This window comes from Phyllobates terribilis, unplaced genomic scaffold, assembly GCF_046119375.1.
Source record: "Phyllobates terribilis strain yellow unplaced genomic scaffold, ASM4611937v1 Scaffold_11__3_contigs__length_659146591, whole genome shotgun sequence".
Taxonomy (NCBI): domain Eukaryota; kingdom Metazoa; phylum Chordata; class Amphibia; order Anura; family Dendrobatidae; genus Phyllobates; species Phyllobates terribilis.
Window position 1 is genome coordinate 242,727,582 of NW_027362771.1, and position 20,181 is coordinate 242,747,762.

Consider the following 20,181-nt stretch of genomic DNA (forward strand, 5'->3'; position numbering starts at 1 on the left):
CTTCTTAAGTAGTCTTGCCTTTCATTGGACACACCTGCCAAACTAATTAGCACAGGTGTCTGCAATTGCTTACAGTGATATAAAGAGCCCTGACACACATCACCATCAATGAGTTTAACTGACAAACAAAAAAATTCTTACCTTATCACTCCTAAACACTTTTTGCATAATAATTTGGAACACAGTGTACATGTGCTTTTCCACAAAACACCAGTGGTTCACTTAGTAAATCTTACAGTTCTAACTTGCCAACCGTGGTCTGTATGGAGTTGTTCAATAAAGGGCCCAAAATTAAGATAACATAGATGGGAGAGGTCTCTATGAATAGGAATTCCTAAGTATTTGATACCCTGTGAGGGCCAGGCAAAGGGAAAGTTGGACTGGATGGAATCCTATATGGATTTGGGGAGGGAGACATCGAAGGCCTCAGACTTCGCTGCATTGATTTTAAAATTTGACCATGTAACAAAGTGATCTATTTCAGCCATAACAGCATGGATGGATATATGTGATTGAGTGATATATACTAGGACATCATCAGCAAATGCAGAGCACTTGTACTCTGTGCCTCCCACCTCAATCCACATAATATTGGGGTTATGGCTAGTGTTGAGCGAACATGCTCGACACTGCTCGGTACTCGCCCGAGCATCACGCTACTCGGGATGGTCGGCGAGCACCGAGCATTTCCGGGTTACTCGGGCGGGAGCTCGGGTCTCCGCCCTGCATGTTTGGTGCTCTTTACGGAGCCAATGAACATGCAGGGATTGCCAGCCAGTCACTGTAATGCCGCAGCCATGTTGTTTGTGGGCATTACAGTGATTGGCTGGCAGCACAGCATCACCTCGAGTATTTAAAACCGGGCGCCGCCATCTTGGACACAGTCGCTCCGGATCAGACAGTGTAGGGACAGCGCTGCTGATTTAGGGAGAGATATATCCTGCAAAATAGTTAGTGTAGGGTCTGTAAAGGCTGCCAGATCAAACAAACAGTCCTTCTCAGGACTAATATCCATCCCAGGTATATCAGGCAGGCAGGCTGCATAGGAGCCGCAGTGGTTATACCAGCAAGCGCTGCATTACAGTCCTGTGTGCTGCTCCTGTTGCTGAAATTGCTGGATTTAGCTCCAGGTCCCGGGGGCCAGGAAAAATCCTTTTTTTTATCTAAATCCTCTTTTTTTTTTCCTCCTTCACAATGTACAAATACCCATCTTATTAACCTTTTTGTGCCCCCCCCCCCCCCAAAAAAAAAGTGTACCTCTGATTTTTCAGACACAAATATATCTGTTGAAAATAGTCTGGTGTAGGCCAGAGAAATAGAAGTGTGGTTTTGCAGTTCTATGGGCCATTTGTATCTAAAAAAAACAGTTTGAGTGTGTCGCTCACTGTTCAGCCGCAAATATATATATATTTTAAAAAGCCTGGTATACACCAGTAAATTATTACTGTGGTTTTGATGTTCCACGGTAAAACATCTCTGTTATCCTGCTTTTGCATCTTTTGCTGTATAAAAATAATAAGTGTCTCCCTGATTTTTCAGACACAAATATATCTGTTGAAAATAGTCTGGTGTAGGCCAGAGAGACAGAAGTGTGCTTTTGCTGTTCCACGGTAAAAAATCTCTATTATCCTGCTTTTTGCATTTTTTGCTGTAAAAAAAAAAAAATAGTGTCTCCCTGATTTTTCAGACACAAATATATCTGTTGAAAATAGTCTGGTGTAGGCCCGAGAAATACAAGTGTGGTTTTGCAGTTCCACGGTACAAACCTCTGTATTATCCACTTTTGGGCCATTTGTATCTAAAAAAACAGTTTGAGTGTGTCGCTCACTGTTCAGCCGCAAATATATATATATTTTAAAAAGCCTGTTATACACCAGTAAATTATTACTGCGGTTTTGATGTTTCACGGTAAAACATCTCTATTATCCTGCTTTTTGCATTTTTTGCTGTAAAAAAAAAAAAAATAGTGTCTCCCTGATTTTTCAGACACAAATATATATGTTGAAAATAGTCTGGTGTAGGCCCGAGAAATACAAGTGTGGTTTTGCAGTTCCACGGTACAAACCTCTGCATTATCCACTTTTGGGCCATTTGTATCTAAAAAAACAGTTTGAGTGTGTCGCTCACTGTTCAGCCGCAAATATATATATATTTTAAAAAGCCTGGTATACACAGTAAATTATAACTGTGGTTTTGCTGTTCCACGGTAAAAAATTTCTATTATTCAGGTTTTGGTAGTTTTTACCGTAAAGAAAAACAGGAGTGTCTCCTGACTGTTGTGACACAAAAATATATCTGTTGAAAATAGTCTTGTGTAGGCCCGACATCCCAGTGTGGTTTCGCAGTTCCACGGGTCAAATCGCTGTACTATCCAGTTTTGGGCCTTTGGTATCTAAAAAAAAAGCAGTTTGAGTGTGTCGCTCACTGTTTAGCCGCAAATATCTCTATTTAAAAAAGTGTGGTATACCCCAGTAAACAATAACTGTGGTTTTCCTCTTCCACAGTTCTAATCTACTCTTTATTACCCTTTTTCCTTGATAGTGCAAGTGTAAGCTATTTTACTTCATTTACAATGGGCAAGGCGCGTGGCAAGGGACCTGGAAATAGACGTTCTGGTGATGGTTCGTGCAGAGGACGGGGCAGTGGCCAAGGTGAAAATGTACCACAACCAACAGCCACATCTTCTCGCTCCCACTTCTTGACCGAATTACTAGGGAAGCACAGAACAACTCCAGTATTGAGAACTGATCAGTGTGAACAGGTTATTAATTGGATAGCAGACAATACTTCCAGTTACCTGGGCACCACCACCTCCGGTCTGTCTTCCACGCGGTCAACTCTTAGTAGCCGTGAGTCTCGACGGCATACTCCTCCTCACCCTGATGCTCCTTCCTTCCACCATGCCGAGTGTCGTCAGACAGCAAGTGATCCCACACTTGGACACTCTGAACAGCTGTTCACTGGTTCATTTCCATATTTGGGCCCCTCGCCTGATACGCTTGAAGTGGTGGAAGAGGAGATCCCATGTTGCGATGCCCAAATATTTGAACAGCCACGGCCACAGGAAGTCGACGTTAGCAATCTGTCACAAGAGGTGGACGATGATGAGACACAATTGCCAGGAAGTGAGGAGGAGGATCGTGGTGCGCAAGTGGAAGAGGAGGAGGTGGTGGATGATCTAGTAACTGACCCAACGTGGAAGGAGGACATGCAAAGTGAGGCCAGCAGCACACAGGGGGAGGGAGGCAGAGTACCCCAACAGGCAGGAAGAAGCAGTGTGGTGGCCGCAGACAGAAAGCAGGCAACCATTCCCCGTAACACCAACACGAGGGACTTTGCCAGTACAAGCGGTAGGTCTTCCAGAGTCTGGAATTTTTTTAAAGACTCTGCTGATAACCCCAAAAAGTCCATATGTTCCACCTGCCATGCCAGCATCAGCAGGGGTGACAAAACTACCAGCCTGACCACCACCAGCATGATCAGGCACATGGCAGAAAAGCACCCGACTTTGTGGGGCGAAACCCAGGGTCCACGACCAGTGTCAGCGGGTGTCACCACTGCTTCTTCCACTGTTGTGCGTGCAATAGAACCCCCTGTTGTGTGTGCAAGGCAATCCCCTATCCATACTGCATGTAAAGATGCCCCCTCCTCTCAGTCTTCACTTGTTATGGCAGTTTCTCAAGAAACAGCATCAACGTCCACGTCCACGTCCCACCGCAGCGTTCAATTGTCCATATCCCAGACCTTTGAACGAAAGCGGAAATTCGCAGCTAACGCCCCACAGGCCACAGTTCTACATTCGCACATTTCGCGACTGCTTGCATTGGAAATGCTGCCTTTTAGGCTGGTGGAGACGGAATCCTTCCGCAATCTTATGGCGGTGGCCGTCCCTCGGTACTCGGTCCCCAGCCGACACTATTTTGCCCGGTGTGCCATCCCCGCACTACACAAGCACGTGTCCCAAAGCATCTGCCGTGCCCTCAACAATGCAGTAACTGGGAGAGTCCACCTGACAACTGACACGTGGACAAGTGCTTGTGGCCAGGGACGGTACAGCTCTCTAACGGCACACTGGGTAAACATAGTGGAAGCCGGGACCCAGTCGGACCTTGGGACGGAACACATCCTCCCCACACCGAGGATTGCGGGCCCTATGTCAGTCAGAGTTGCCCCCACAGTGTACAGCTCCTGCGCATCCTCCTCCTCCTCCTCCTCCTCATGTTCAGCCTCCATCTCAGATATCACCACATCAGTTACAAGCTGGAAGCATTGCAGTACTGCCTCCGCCAAGCAGCAACAGGCTGTGCTGAAACTCATAAGCTTAGGTGATAAACCTCACACTGCTTGTGAGTTGTGGACAGCTGTGAAAGAGCAGGCAGATCTGTGGCTGAGACCGCTGAACCTACATCCCGGCATGGTCGTGTGTGACAATGGCCGTAACCTGGTGGCGGCTCTGAGGCGAGGTGAGATCACACACGTACCATGCCTGGCTCATGTGCTTAACCTCGTGGTTCAGCGGTTTCTTAAATCGTACCCCGAGTTGCCAGATCTGCTCGTGAAAGTACGCCGCCTGTCAGCTCATTTTCACAAGTCGGCTACAGCTTCCGCCGCCCTTGCTGTGTTGCAGCAGCGTTTGCAGCTTCCGGCACACCGACTGGTGTGTGATGTCCCCACACGTTGGAACTCTACCCTCCACATGTTGCAAAGGATTTGTGAGCAGAAGAGAGCAGTTGTGGAGTACCAGCTGCAACAAGGCCGTCGATATTGAGGTCAGACTCCACACATATGACCTCATGAGTGGACCTGGATGTCTGACATATGTACCATCCTGACAAACTTTGAGGAGGCCACCAAGATGGTGAGTGGCGATGACACCATCATTAGTGTCAGCATCCCACTTGTCTGTCTTTTGCAACGCTCTCTGCAGAGAATTAAAGAGGAGGCATTGCAGCCAGAGTATGATGAGATGGATCAAGAAGCCGTAGAGGGCGATTACACACAGCCCAGCCTCATCTCATCCCAAAGTGCATTGGGGGACAATGAGGGAGAGGAGGAGGAGGAGGAGGAGGAGGAAGAACAGGAGCTGCTATCATGCGTTGTAGACGGTAGTACCTGCACAAGTGTCATACCGTCGGTTCAGCGTGGGTGGCCTGAGGACAGGGGGGAGGAGGAAGAGGAGGCGTAGGAGGAGCAGAGCATGGTCAGTCGTCATCTTGGTGAGGACACGGAAATTTTGCCCGTTACCAGTCTGGCACGCATGGCTGACTTTATGTTACGCTGCCTTAACCGTGACCCTCGCGTTGTCAAAATGTTGGGTGACAGTCATTACTGGTTGGTGACACTTGTAGACCCTCGCTACAAGGAGAACTTTCACTCTCTTATTCCTGAGGTGGAGAGGTCTACAAAAATGGGGCAATACCAGAAGGCCCTTGCTGCAGAACTCTTAAAAAAATTCCCATCTGAACACGCTAGCGGCAGAGGTCACAGTTCGTTGCCCAACCAAGGCATACAGGCGAGAGAGATGCAACTCCAATCCAGCAGAGGCAGGGGAACACTGTCAACGTTCTGGGACAGTTTTCTGACACCCGCCCAGCTTACAGGCCCTGAGGCGCGGGGTACTCTCACAAGGAGTGGAAAGTTTCAAAAGATGGTGAGGGAGTACCTTGCCGATCGTACCAGCGTCCTCTGTGATTCCTCTGTGCCTTTTAGTTATTGGGTATCCAAGCTGGACACTTGGAATGAACTCGCTCTGTACGCCTTGGAGGTCCTGGCCTGCCCTGCCGCTAGCGTAATATCGGAGCGTGTTTTTAGTGCCGCTGGGGGAATTATAACTGATAAGCGCACTCGCCTGTCAACTGACAATGCTGACAAGCTGACCCTTATCAAAATGAACAAGGGCTGGATTGGGCCAGACTTCTCATCACCACCAAATGACAGCAGAGTAACATAAAGTCAAATCCACTATGTTATTTCGGGAGGTGTATTCAGATGCACCGCTTCACTCCCACACATGGGTATACGCTTCCTCGTTTTGGCTGTTTAATCTTCTTCTCCTTATCCTCAGCCTCCACCACCACTATACCACCAGGGTGCCAGCATTGCAAGTTCCTCCGTCCTAATTTTTGGCAGCTTTTGCTGGGAAAGCATAAGCAAATACCATGGGACACCCACTCCCCAATAATGGGACTTATGTTTGTAATATGATGTACTGCATGGCTCTTGTAAGGGGCATTGCAAGTTGCTCCGTCCTAATTTTTGGCAGCTTTTGCTGGGAAAGCATAAGCAAATACCATGGGACACCTACTCCCCAATAATGGGACTTATGTTTGTAATATGCTGTACTGCATGGCTCTTGTAAGGGGCATTGCAAGTTGCTCCGTCCTAATTTTTGGCAGCTTTTGCTGGGAAAGCATAAGCAAATACCATGGGACACCCACTCCCCAATAATGGGACTTATGTTTGTAATATGCTGTACTGCATGGCTCTTGTAAGGGGCATTGCAAGTTGCTCCGTCCTAATTTTTGGCAGATTTTGCTTGGAAAGCATAAGCAAATACTATGGGAGACCCACTCCCCAATAATGGGACTTATGTTTGTAATATGCTGTACTCCATGGCTCTTGTAAGGGGCATTGCAAGTTGCTCCGTCCTAATTTTTGGCAGCTTTTGCTGGGAAAGCATAAGCAAATACTATGGGAGACCCACTCCCCAATAATGGGACTTATGTTTGTAATATGCTGTACTGCATGGCTCTTGTAAGGGGCATTGCAAGTTGCTCCGTCCTAATTTTTGGCAGCTTTTGCTGGGAAAGCATAAGCAAATACCATGGGACACCCACTCCCCAATAATGGGACTTATGTTTGTAATATGCTGTACTGCATGGCTCTTGTAAGGGGCATTGCAAGTTGCTCCGTCCTAATTTTTGGCAGCTTTTGCTGGGAAAGCATAAGCAAATACTATGGGAGACCCACTCCCCAATAATGGGACTTATGTTTGTAATATGCTGTACTGCATGGCTCTTGTAAGGGGCATTGCAAGTTGCTCCGTCCTAATTTTTGGCAGCTTTTGCTTGCAAGGCATAAGCAAATACTATGGGAGACCCACTCCCCAATAATGGGAATAATGTTTTTAATATGCTGTACTGCATGGCTCTTGTAAGGGACATTGCAAGTTCCCCCTTCCTAATTTTTGGCAGCTTTTGCTTGGAATGCATAGGCAAAGACTATGGGAGACCCACTCCCCAATAATGGGAATAATGTTTTTAATATGCTGTACTGCATGGCTCTTGTAAGGGGCATTAAAATCGTCTTGTTAAGCTACTGTGACCTCCACGTCTCTTCCAAGGGTCGTTAATATTGTCTTTTTATTCCACTGCGACCTCCACCACTCTTCCAAGGGGCATTAAAAGCGTCTTGTTAAGCTACTGTGACCTCCACGTCTCTTCCACAGGGCGTTGATATTGTCTTTTTATTCCACTGTAACCTCCACCACTCTTCCAAGGGGCATTAAAACTGTCTTGTTAAACCACTCTGAACTCCACGTCTCTTCCAAGGGGCATTAAAACCATCTTGTTAAGCTACTGTTGCCTCCACATCTCTTCCAAGGGGCATTAAAACTGTCTTGTTAAACCACTCTGAACTCCACGTCTCTTCTAAGGGGCATTAAAACCATCTTGTTAAACCACTCTGAACTCCAAAGCTCTTCCAAGGGGCATTGACATGTTGTTTTTAATTACCTCTAACCTCCACGACTCTTGCAACGGGCATTGCATTTCCTCCTAATTTTTGTCAGCTTTTGCTTTTCAATGCATAGGCGAACACTAAGGGAGACCCACTCCCCAATAATGGGTAGAAGGTTTTTAATATGCTGCAATCCACATCTGTTTCAAGGGGCATTGCAGTGCCTAATAATTTTTGGAAAGCCTTCCATTCCCTGCTTAGGCCAACAGTGTACAGGAGACCCAGTTGCTATAAATGGAAAAAACGGTTTAGTTAAGGCCCTCTGACCTCCATGTCACTTCCAAGTGGCATTGGAGTGCCTCGAAATTTTTGGTAGGCATTGCATTCACTGTATGCCTTATAACTGTGTAGCTGAACCACTCCTTTTGGTACAGAAACATATCCTACAAGACATGTGTGGTTGGCTGGCCTGATATTGATGTGAATGATCCCTGTTCCTCCTGCTCTTTCTCCTTTGCCACCACCTCATCCGTCATTCATCACCTGAAGCTTTGTATTAACGGGAGTCATAGAACTGGGATAGTAGCAGGAAAACATCCAGCAATCTTCGAAGGAGGTAGAATATGCGCCAAAACGCTGACCACCTCAGGCCTAGCTGCTACTATACATGGGCTTGCATTCCAAGGAACAGAAAGCTAAGGAGGTGGATGGCCTCATGATCATGAATAATTTACTCGTTGTGTAGGAGGCCGACCACTGCTGCTGTCTACCTTCTGAACTTTGTGTTGAAGCCTGATTGACCCAGGACCCGCAATCCTCAATGTCTGGAGGACGTGTTGCATCCCAGTGTCCAACTGTGTCCCGGCTTCTACAATATTAACCCAGTGTGAAGGCATCAGTGAGATGGACCATTCCTGGCCACATTCACTTGTCCACGTGTTTGTGGTTAGGCTGTCCTTCCCACTAAATGCACTGGGGAGGGCACAGGTATTGTTTTGGTATGCGCGCTTTTGTATAAGACGCACCGGGACAAATAGGGGCGGCTGGGGACCGTTTATGGACACCCGGCCACCCCCACGTGTCTGGGGACTGTGTGTGGGCACCCGGCCACGGGGCGGCTGGGGACTGAGTATGGACACCCGGCCGCCCCCTGGCGGCTGGGGACCAAGCGTGGACACCCGGCCGCCGGGCGGCTGGGGACTGAGTATGAATACCAGGCTACCGACGCAGCCATGACGTGGTGGCCAGATTCCACCTCCACATTCCTAAAAGGCACAATTTTCAAGTGCAAGCAAGCTAGCAGTATGGTATTGCAGCCTGGGGGTGGGTGGGTGGCAGGCTGCATACTTGCGCTTGTATTGCAAGGAATGGGGGAGGTACAATTGAACACTGCCCTGGGACAAGGACTTGCACGGGGATAGTTGCAAGTCTGCATCTTCTGATGCGGTAAGGATCACTTCTGATAGGCACACTTTTAGGCAGTGACCTGGGTGTCAGAGATGCTTCCAGGGGTCTTCCCCATGCTGTTCCCATGTCTTTTTAGCACTGTATGCATGTGTCACACAGCACATGGCCAGATAAGGTTGTAAAATGTTAAAATGCATTTCCCGGTGAATGCATTTGTCACGGTTGAAAGCAATACAAACGTGCAAAAACGCATAAAAAAATGCTACTTGTGAACATAGCCCAAGGTGTGGAGGAGTATTTTTGTTTTTGGTTATTTATTTTACCTTATACACAAGTCTTTACCCTGGAAAGGATGTTCCTTAACCCCTTTCCGACCTGGTCAGTAATAGTACGCACCAGGTCGGGAAGGCCGGTTCAGCGGGGGCTCCGGCGGTGAGCCCGCACTGAAGCGAGCACATGTCAGCTGATTATTGGAATCGCAATCCACCCGCGGCTGTTAACATGTTAAATCTCTGACAGTGGCATTTAACTCGCGCTTCCGGGAGTCCTAAGCCCCGCCCATCAGTGACCCCGTCACGTGATCGCGGGTCACCAGTGGGTGGGCATGACAACTCAGGGTCTGCAGCAGACGCCTGTGGTTGTCATGTCTCAATTGCTATGAGCGCCACCTAGTGGTCAGCGCTCATAGCAAATGAGCATTTCTCCTGCATACAAGCGATCTGCTCATCGCTTGTATGCAGTAGAAGCAATCAGACAACTGCTGCTTCTAGTCTCCTCTGGAGACTATAGAAGCAAGCAGAAAGTGTAAAAAAAAAGTTTTAAAAAAAATAAAAAAAATAAAAAATATATAAAAGTTTAACTCACCCCCCTTTCGCCCCATTCAAAATAAAATATATATATATAAAAAAAAACACCACATACACATATTTGGTATTGCCGCATTCAGAATCGCCCGATCTATCAATATAAAAGAAGAATTAATACAATCAGTAAACGGCGTAACGAGAAAAAAATTTTAAACGCCAGAATTAAGTTTTTTTGGTCGCTACAACTTTGCAATAAAATGCAATAACGGGTGATTAAAACAGCGGATCTACCCCAAATGGTATCAATAAAAATGTCAGCCCGGCACGCAAAAAATAAGCCCTCACCTGGCCCCAGATCCCGAAAAATGGAGAAGCTAAGGGTCTCGGAAAATGGCGTCATTTTTTTTTTGTTTTTTTAGCAAGCTTTGGATTTTTTTTTCACCACTTTAAATAAAAAAGAACCTATACATGTTTGGTGTCAATGAACTCGTAACGACCAGGACAATAATGATGGCAGGTTAGTTTTAGCAATCTGTGAACGTGGTAAAAAAAGGACCCAAAAAACAACTGTGGAATTGCATTTTTTTTGCAGTTTCACTGCACTTGGAATTTTTTTCCCATTTTCCAGCACACGATATGGTAAAACCAGTGATGGTGTTTAAAATTACAACTCGTCCCGCAAAAAATAAGCCCTACATGGCCATATTGAACGAAAATTAAAAAAGTTCTGGCTCTGGGAAGAAGGGGAGCAAAAAAGGAAAACACAAAAACAGAAAGACCCATGGTCGTTAAGGGGTTAACATATTTCACAGGAAAGCACTTTCACTTTCATTTTTGAACGTTTTATTGTGAGGCTGTAAAAGTGGCTAAATACCTCTCACCACGTTGTTGACAGCAGTGACCTGGGGGTCAGAAATGCTTCCAGGGGCGATCCCCATGCTGTCCCCATGTCATTTGAGCACTGTCACTATCGTTTTGGGCACTTTTTAGGCTTTCTACAGACTGCCGGGGGAGCCGCCGCAAAAATGTTCGGGTCTCCCATAGACTAACATTGGGCTCATTGCCGACTATCACAGTGAGCTCGGCCCGAGCTTCGAGCACCCGAGCATTTTAGTGCTCGCTCAACACTAGTTTTGGCGAATTGATGAGAGCAGTTGCTCCGTCACTAGGATGTATAAGAGAGGGGACAGAGGACATCCCTGCCTTGTCCCATTGGTGATTATGAAAGGTGATGAAAATGTTCCATTTGTCTTCAGCCTAGGTGACGTATTGCGATACAGGGCTGTGATTTTGGCTATAAAAGTGTCCCCTAGACCCCTACCCCAAGCTTTTTAAAAGAATAATAAATGGCGTGCCAGGAGACTCTATGGAATGCTTTCTCAGCATCCAACGAGAGTATCTAATTACAAATTTTTAACTGCATCTAGCCCAGGAAATACTTTGTGCCTAGTAGCAGTGTCTGCTAGTCAGCGGATTATCCCAGCTGTTAAGCAAGCTACACCACCTGTAGTTTGGACACTTAATTTTCTCAAAGGAAATGGTTCGGGCCCCTGGGACACTCAGTGAAGAGCATCGGGGAGGCACCCCAAGGCACAGGGGCTGGGAATGGTGGTAGGACGCCTTGCGGTGGACCGCCAAGCTCGATCCTTATAAAAGCTTTTTAACTGCAGCAGCTTTAGTGGACACTACAGAAGCTGGAATTACCGCAGCTGCTGGCATGAGACTTACCCTCCAATAGATCCTTGTAAAAGGATTTAAAGTGTACTCATTCAAATTAGAGAGACAATTTAAATTAAAAAGATTAGACCTGCCTCCACCGCAGGGGGGCTCGCTCGACCCACGAGCGGACAGGCACTAGTATTGGGAGAGGGGGGCTGGCCATCAGGGTCCACTGCGGCTCTGGCACAAACCCGGTGACACGGAGGTCGCACGGGCAGGAACGGACTGGCCTTGACGGCTTCGCACTTTTTTGGTTTTAGAAGGGCATGACATGCCTATATCTGTGTCTTCCCCTCCTTTTACTCCTCCACTTCTTTTCTTTTCGCATGACTATATGTACTTGTCACTTTTCCATGTGTTAGTTATGTCTTCTGAGCAGTTTGTCAGCTTTTGGACACATTTGAAGTGTTTTCTATGTGTTTTCTATCTGTTTCTATGTGTTTTTGTTTGCCTGCCATTGGTTTTATCGGTGTTCGAAGGTGTTCGACGAACAGTTCGACGAACATACGGGTGTTCGACGAACCGAACCAAACTCGAATACTACGGGGGTGGCTCCACACTAGTGGGCACTTTTTTTTCTCGTTATGATTTTTCTGTTACCTATATCCCTGGTACTAAGAATGTTAAAGCCGATGCTTTATCTCGCAGCTTCACTCCTATGGTCGGTGCCGACGAGGAGGAGAGCATTTTACAGAAAGGAGTTGTGGTGGCGGCATTGGACTCCTTTTTGGAGTATGGGATTCTGAAAGCTCAAGATGATGCTCCATCTAACACTCCCCATGGGAGGTTGTTCATGCCTAGAACCTTTAGGTGAGATTTATTTGTGGAGTGTCATGAGTCTCGGTTGGCAGGTGATCCAGGAATTTCTGAGACTAAGAGACTTATCAGTCGCAGTTTTTGGTGGCCTCAATGGCAGAAAGAAGTCATCAAGTGGGTGCGTCAATGTACTGTGTGTGCTAGGTCAAAGGCTTCACATACTCCCGCTGCGGGCTTGCTTTGCCCTCTAGAGGTTCCTAGTGCACCTTGGACGCATCTCACAATGGATTAAATTACTGATCTTCCTGTGTCCGAGGGTTTTACTGTCATCTGGTTGGTCGTGGACTGTTTTAGTAAGATGTGTCATTTGGTTCCATTCATTAAGTTGCCCTGCGCCAAGACACTCGCTAAGGCGTTTGTTAAGGAGATTGTCAAGCTTCATGGCGTTCCCACGGATATTGTTTCTGATAGAGGACCTCAGTTTGTGGCTCGCTTTTGGCGTGCTTTTTGTGACAGGTTGGGAGTCCATTTGTCATTTTCGTCTGGGTATCATCCTGAGTCTAATGGACAGACTGAAAGAAAGAACAAGGATGTAGAACATTTTTTGCCTTGTTTTGTGGCGGACAATAAAGAGGTGTGGTCTGAGTTTCTGCCTCTCGCAGAATTTGCTCTTAACAATCATGCAGCCTCCTCTGCTGGGTGTTCTCTTTTTTTTTTTGCACTGTGTGACATCCGTCTTTTGGTTCGTTCTCCAAATCGGGGTCGGTTGTGCCAGAGGAGGAGAATTTTTTCGGTGATTTGGAGAGAGTTTGGACTAATGTACGTTGCAACATTCAAGAGGCTAACAAGAAGTCCAAGAAATATTTTGACAGGAAACGTAAGGAGGTTTTGTTTACTTTGGGTGACATGGTTTGGTTGTCCTCAAAGAACCTGCGGTTGAGGATTCCCTCTAAAAGACTGGGTCCTAAGTTTGTGGGTCCATTTAAAGTGCTTCAGGTTGTTAACCCATCTGCTATTAGGTTGGATGTCCCTACTTCCTGGAAGATTAATCCTGTGTTTCATGTTTCCTTGTTAAAAAAGGCTGATGTGTCAGATAGGGATGCCAATGTCACAGTTCCTCCTGTGGTGAAGACGGTAAATATGAAATTTCTCGTATCTTGAATTCTAGATGGCATAGAGGGAGATTACAGTATCTTGTCTCCTGGAAGGGTTTTGGTCCCGAAGACAACTCCTGGGTAAGGACGGATGATGTCTCTGCTCCTAGGCTTGTTAAAGCTTTCCACAAGAGGTTTTCGGATAGGCCTGGGCCTGGAGGATCCGGAGGAGCCTCATAAAAGAGGGGGTACTGTTAGAACCCTCCTGTTTGTTTTTTTCTATCTTGTGTTTTGCAATCACGTGACCATCTGCCTTTATATTCCACCTCCGCCCTTTTGGCTGTGCTGGACTTCAGTGTTTGACTGTTTCTCTAGTCAGGTGCTTCTGTGCCTTTCTCTATCAGTTCGCTTGGTCCTTCTGGGACCTCTAGTACCTTTTTGTCAGTTTGCCTTTTTGTGTTCTGCAACAACTTCTCTGTTTAGGAGGTGTCCCAGTTTTGTCCCAGTCCTTAGTACTTTTAGGGACCCCTCCCCTTATGCTGTAGGTCTTCTTTCAGAGTAGCCGAGGACAAAGGCGGGTCTGTTCGCTAGGAACAGGCAGCCCTCTACATCGTAGGGATTCAGCTTAGTCTTACTGTAGGGACTGCTTTCCCCTATCTTTCCTTAGTACTTTTTGCAAATCATAACACCATCTCCACGAGCCTTAAAGCAACATTTCGAGCTCAAGCATTTGCAAAATGTTTGAATTTAGTAGTGTGTCATGTGGGGCGTTAGCTTCGTATTTTTGCTTGCGTTCCAAGGACTGAGGTAGGGACAACTGAACGTTGTGCTGGGACAAGGACGTGGACGTGCATGCTGATGGTGCTAGTTAAGAGTGTTCAACGACAGGTGCAGGGCGGGAAGCATCTTGGCCTGCACCATGGACAGGGGATTGGCATGCACGCACAACAGCAGAACAAAAGTGGTGTCACCCGCAGACACTGTTTCTGGACCCTGGGATTCAGCCCACTTAGTCGGGTGCTTTGCTGCCATGTTCCTGATCATGCTGTTGGTGGTCAGGCTTGTCGTTTTGCCACCCCTGCTGATGCTGGCCTGGCAGGTGGTGCAAATGGCCTTTTTGGGGTTATCAGCAGAGTCTTTAAAAAACAACCAGACTCAGGAAGACCTAACAGTTGTACTGGCAACTTCCGTTGTGTTGGTGTTACGGGGAACGGTTGCCCGCCTTTCGTCTGCGGCAACCACACTGCTTCTTCCTGCCTGTTGTGGTGCTACACCTCGCTCCCCCTGTGTGCTGCTGTCCTCACTCTGTGTGTCTCCCTGCCAGGTTGGGTAAGTTACTATATCATCCACCACCTTGTCTTCCACTTCCGTACCCTGGCCCTCCTTTCTGGCAATTGTGTCTCATCATCGTCCACCTCTTGTGACAGTTTCCCACCATTGCCTTCGTGTGACTGTGGCTGCTCAAATATTTGGGCATCGCTACATGCGATCTCTTCTTGCCCTGCTTCAAGTGGACTGGGCGAGAGGCCCGAATCTATAAATGGAAAAGTGAACAGCTCTTCTTAGTGTCCAAGTGTGGGATCAGTCGTCTCCGGGCACTCGGCATGGTGGGAGGAAGGAGGATCAGGGTGAGGAATATGCGATCCAGACTCACAGCTACTGAGACTTGACCGTGTGGAAGACAGGATGCTGGTGTTTGCTAAGTGACTGGAAGCATTATCTGCTATCCAACCAATAACCTTTTCAGACTGCTCTGTGTTCAATAGTGATGTTCTACAGTCCCCTGTTAATTGGGACAGGATGGTCGAGCGAGAAGATGTGGGTGTTTGTTGTGTCACAATTTCAGCTAGCCCATGGCCTTGGCCTTGTCCTTTGCATGCACCATCATCACCATTACGTTCACTTCCCCGTACCTTGCCACCAGTTTAAATAAAAGACAATATTTTCCACATTCACTACAAATGGCTGGATTTGAACAGCAGTGATATGTGATACGTGTGACAGAATACCACAGTTTTAAATAGCTGGCCAGTAGGTTACTATTTTTCACAGCAACCTGGTGTCAATAACTTCGCTAACACACTGCAACAAAATTTAAATGGAGGCCATGAATGGCAGAATTTTGAGCGCACTTATATGTGATCAATGTGACGGACAAACCACAGTTTTAAATAGCTGGCCTGTAGGTAACTATTTTTAACAATGAACTGGTGTCAATAACTTCGCTAACACACTGCAACAAAATTTAAATGGAGGCCATGAATGGCAGAATTTTGAGCGCACTTATATGTGATCAATGTGACGGACAAACCACAGTTTTAAATAGCTGGCCTGTAGGTAACTATTTTTAACAATGAACTGGTGTCAATAACTTCGCTAACACACTGCAACAAAATTTAAATGGAGGCCAGAAATGGCAGAATTTGAAAGCCCTGGAAAAAGTTGTGAGGTTTGAGGTGCCACATTAGGATGGAAAGTTGGCCTGTGCATTTTAAAGAATTAATGCTTTATGCACTATGTTGCTGGTGACATAACTGAATCAGTGAGCAGCATAGGATTAGCATTAGAAATCGCGACCATGCTCGTTGACACATGACCAAGAGCGTTGAAGTCATTATCTCATCCTCTATCGGTAGCACATGTCATAAATGTTTGATAGATGCAGGTTCCATTGCTGAGATCAGGGACCTACATGTAACTCAAGAACTGCCCCCGTTACACACTGTCAGAAATGGAAAGGTGGCTGCGCATGTGAGGCTATCACCATTCATTTCTATGGGAGCTCTTAAATTTGATGACTTTGCTTGGTTTGGTGTGTGTGAGTTGTTGTGGGTGTATGCACTGTATATTACCAGTGTAAGCCTGTCTTGCCTGTCCATGTGTTTGTTAGCACCCGCATGCCTGTCCCTAGCCATCGGTATGGCGGGATCCGTGTTCTCACCGCCAGACATCCCGCTATAGGGCATAACTTTTCTTGTAAATGATCTGTATATGAAATGACTGACACAAGGCAACATTACAATAATAAGTTTGTTTAAAACATTTGTATTTAATGATGAATTTGTTTCCTCTTGATAATATGGCGCTGACATAGTCTGTAGCGCTTTACACGGACGACCATCATTCATGTTAGGGACAATTTGGAAGAAGCCAATTAACCTATCAGTATATTTTTAAGTGTGGGAGGAAACCGGAGAACCCGGAGGAAACCCACGCAGACACAGGGAGAACATACAAACTCCATGCAGATGTCCGTGGTCGGATTTGTTTCCACAACCTGAGTGCTGTAGACACCAGTGCTAACCACTGAGCCACCGTGCCACCGAGATATGGTGGAAGATTGAGATGTGACTTTCCACCAGTCTTCTGGATGACTTCATCCATGTGCTGCTAGCTTGGCCGGGCCGATGATCGGACTAATGATGGAGCCGGATGGTCACTGATGGATCTTCTCAGGTTGGGGTTAAAAGAACCAACTTGTTCTTACAGTAGCCGCACCCAAACTTCTCGGTGTCGAGAGAATCCGTCCAACGTCCGACTCTGGAGTGGGAGATAAAGCTTATATTAAAGACTGATTCTAAAGGTACAAACCCATCCAACAGCACAGACCGAACCCCTTCATATCTGACTGTAGAAGTCATGAAGCAAGCAGTGGTAGTAGCACATACACCCACAACCCGTCTGTATGTAGTTTATTTGAGTCGTTTCTTACCTGTACTGGCACCCTGAGCATTGGTACATCACTGGGTAGTGGTACTCCCAACTGTGGAGTACAGTAATGGGTGGAAGGTCAGGGTGGATCTGTGCGACCTTCTCACATTACTGCTCCCATAGTTGGTGATGGGCAAGTTCTCCATTGCCATCGATGACCCAGCAGGCAACATGACACATCTCATGGATCAATGTGTCTCGGAGTCGTTCTAAGGACAAAGCAGCATATAATAACAATCAGGAGTAAAGACACGGGGAAGATTTCACTACAGCTAATCTATAAATTGTGCCCGATGTGACGCCTACCTGCAGAATCGCAGACCTTATCCGATAACTGGATGATGGCGTAGCGGTCCCCGTTGTTCTCCCGGAATCCAGTGCGGCCAGCTGTTTTATGCAATCTTTTATTCCAGCTGATATCCATATATGCAGGAAGCTACAGAGGAAGTAGAAAATACAGAATATAGAGGTATATACTATATATACTGTATACACTAACCCTAGCTCTAACCCTCCATTCACTAACCCCCATATCACCCATACCTACAGAATATAGAGGTGTATACTATATATACTGGATACACTAACCCTAGCTCTATTCCTCCATTCACTAACCCCCATATCACCCCATACCTACAGAATATAGAGGTATATACTATATATAATTGATACACTAATCCTAGATCTAACTTTTCATTCACTATCCCCAATATCACCCTTTACCTATAATATAATATAGAGGTATATACTATATAGACTTGATACATTAATCCTAGCTCTAACCATCCATTCATTATCCCTCATATCACCCCATACCTACAGAATATAGAGGTATATATTATATACACGGAGGACACTAATCTTGCTCTAATCCTCCATTCACTATCTCCCATATCACCCCATGCTTACAGAATATAGAAGTATATACTATATATACTTGATACATTAATCCTAGCTCTAACCATCCATTTATTATCCCTCAAATCACCCCATACCTACAGAATATAGAGTTACAGTGGTGGCCAAAAGTATTGGCACCCCTGCAATTCTATTAGATAATACTCAGTTTCTTCCTGAAAATGATTGCAATCACAAATTCTTTGGTATTATTATCTTCATTTAATTTGCTTGCAAGGAAAAAACACAAAAGAGAATGAAGCAAAAATCAAATCATTGATCATTTCACACAAAACTCCAAAAATGGGGCAGACGAAAGTATTGGCACCCTCTGCCTAATACTTGGTTGCACAACCTTTACCCAAAATAACTGGGAACAACCGCTTCCGGTAACCATCAATGAGTTTCTTACAATGCTCTGCTGGAATTGTAGACCATTCTTCGTTGGCAATCTGCTCCAGGTCCCTGATATTTGAAGGGTGCCTTCTCCAAACTGCCATTTTGAGATCTCTCCACAGGTTCTATGGGATTCAGGTCTGGACTCATTGCTGGCCACCTTAGAAGTCTCCAGTGCTTTCTCTCAAACCATTTTATAGTGCTTTTGGAAGTGTGTTTTGGGTCATTGTCCTGCTGGAAGACCCATGACCTCTGAGGGAGACCCAGCTTTCTCACACTGGGCCCTACATTATGCTGCAAAATTTGTTGGTAGTCTTCAGACTTCATAATGCCATGCACACGGTCAAGCAGTCCAGTCCAGAGGCAGCAAAGCAACCCCAAAACATCAGGGAACCTCCGCCATGTTTGACTGTAGAGACCGTGTTCTTTTCTTTGAATGCCTCTTTTTTTTTCCTGTACACTCTATGTTGATGCTTTTTCCCAAAAAGCTCTACTTTTGTCTCATCTGACCAGAGAACATTCTTTCAAAACGTTTTAGACTTTCTCAGGTAAGTTTTGGCAAACTCCAGCCTGGCTTTTTTATGTCTTGGGGTAAGAAGTGGGGTCTTCCTGTGTATCCTACCATACAGTCCCTTTTCATTCAGACGCCGACGGATAGTACAGGTTGACACTGTTGTACCCTCGGACTGCAGGGCAGCTTGAACTTATTTGGATGTTAGTCGAGGTTCTTTATCCACCATTCGCACAATCTTGCGTTGAAATCTCTCGTCAATTTTTCTTTTCCGTCCACATCTAGGGAGGTTAGCCACAGTGCCATGGGCTTTAAACTTCTTGATGACACTGCGCACGGAAGACACAGGAACTTTCAGGTCTTTGGAGATGGACTTGTAGCCTTGAGATTGCTCATGCTTCCTCACAATTTGGTTTCTCAAGTCCTCAGACAGTTCTTTGGTCTTCTTTCTTTTCTCCATGCTCAATGTGGTACACACAAGGACACAGGACAGAGGTTGAGTCAACGTTAATCCATGTTAACTGGCTGCAAGTGTGATTTAGTTATTGCCAACACCTGTTAGGTGCCACAGGTAAGTTACAGGTGCTGTTAATTACACGAATTAGAGAAGCATCACATGACTTTTCAAACAGTGCCAATACTTTTGTCCACCCCCTTTTTTAGGTTTGGTGTGGAATTATATCTAATTTGGCTTTAGGACAATTCTTTTTGTGTTTTTTCATTGAAGACAAATTAAATGAAGATAATAATACCAAAGAATTTGTGATTGCAATCATTTTCAGGAAGAAACTGAGTATTATCTGACAGAATTGCAGGGGTGCCAATACTTTTGGCCACCACTGTATATACTATGTACACTGGATTCACTAACCCTATCTCTAACCATCCACTTACTATCTCCCATATCACCCCATACCTACAGAATAAAGAGGTATATACTCTAAGCCCTGGATACACTATCCCTAGCTCTAGCCCTTCATCCTCGTATCACCTTATACGTACAGAATATAGAGATATATGCTATATACACTGGATACACTATACCTAGCTCTATCTCTTCATCCTCATATCACCAAACACATACAGAATATAGAGGTATATACTATGTACACTGGATGCACTATCCCTAGTTCTAACTCTTCATCCTCGTATCACCATATGTGTACAGAATATAGAGGTATATACTATATACACTGGATACACTAAC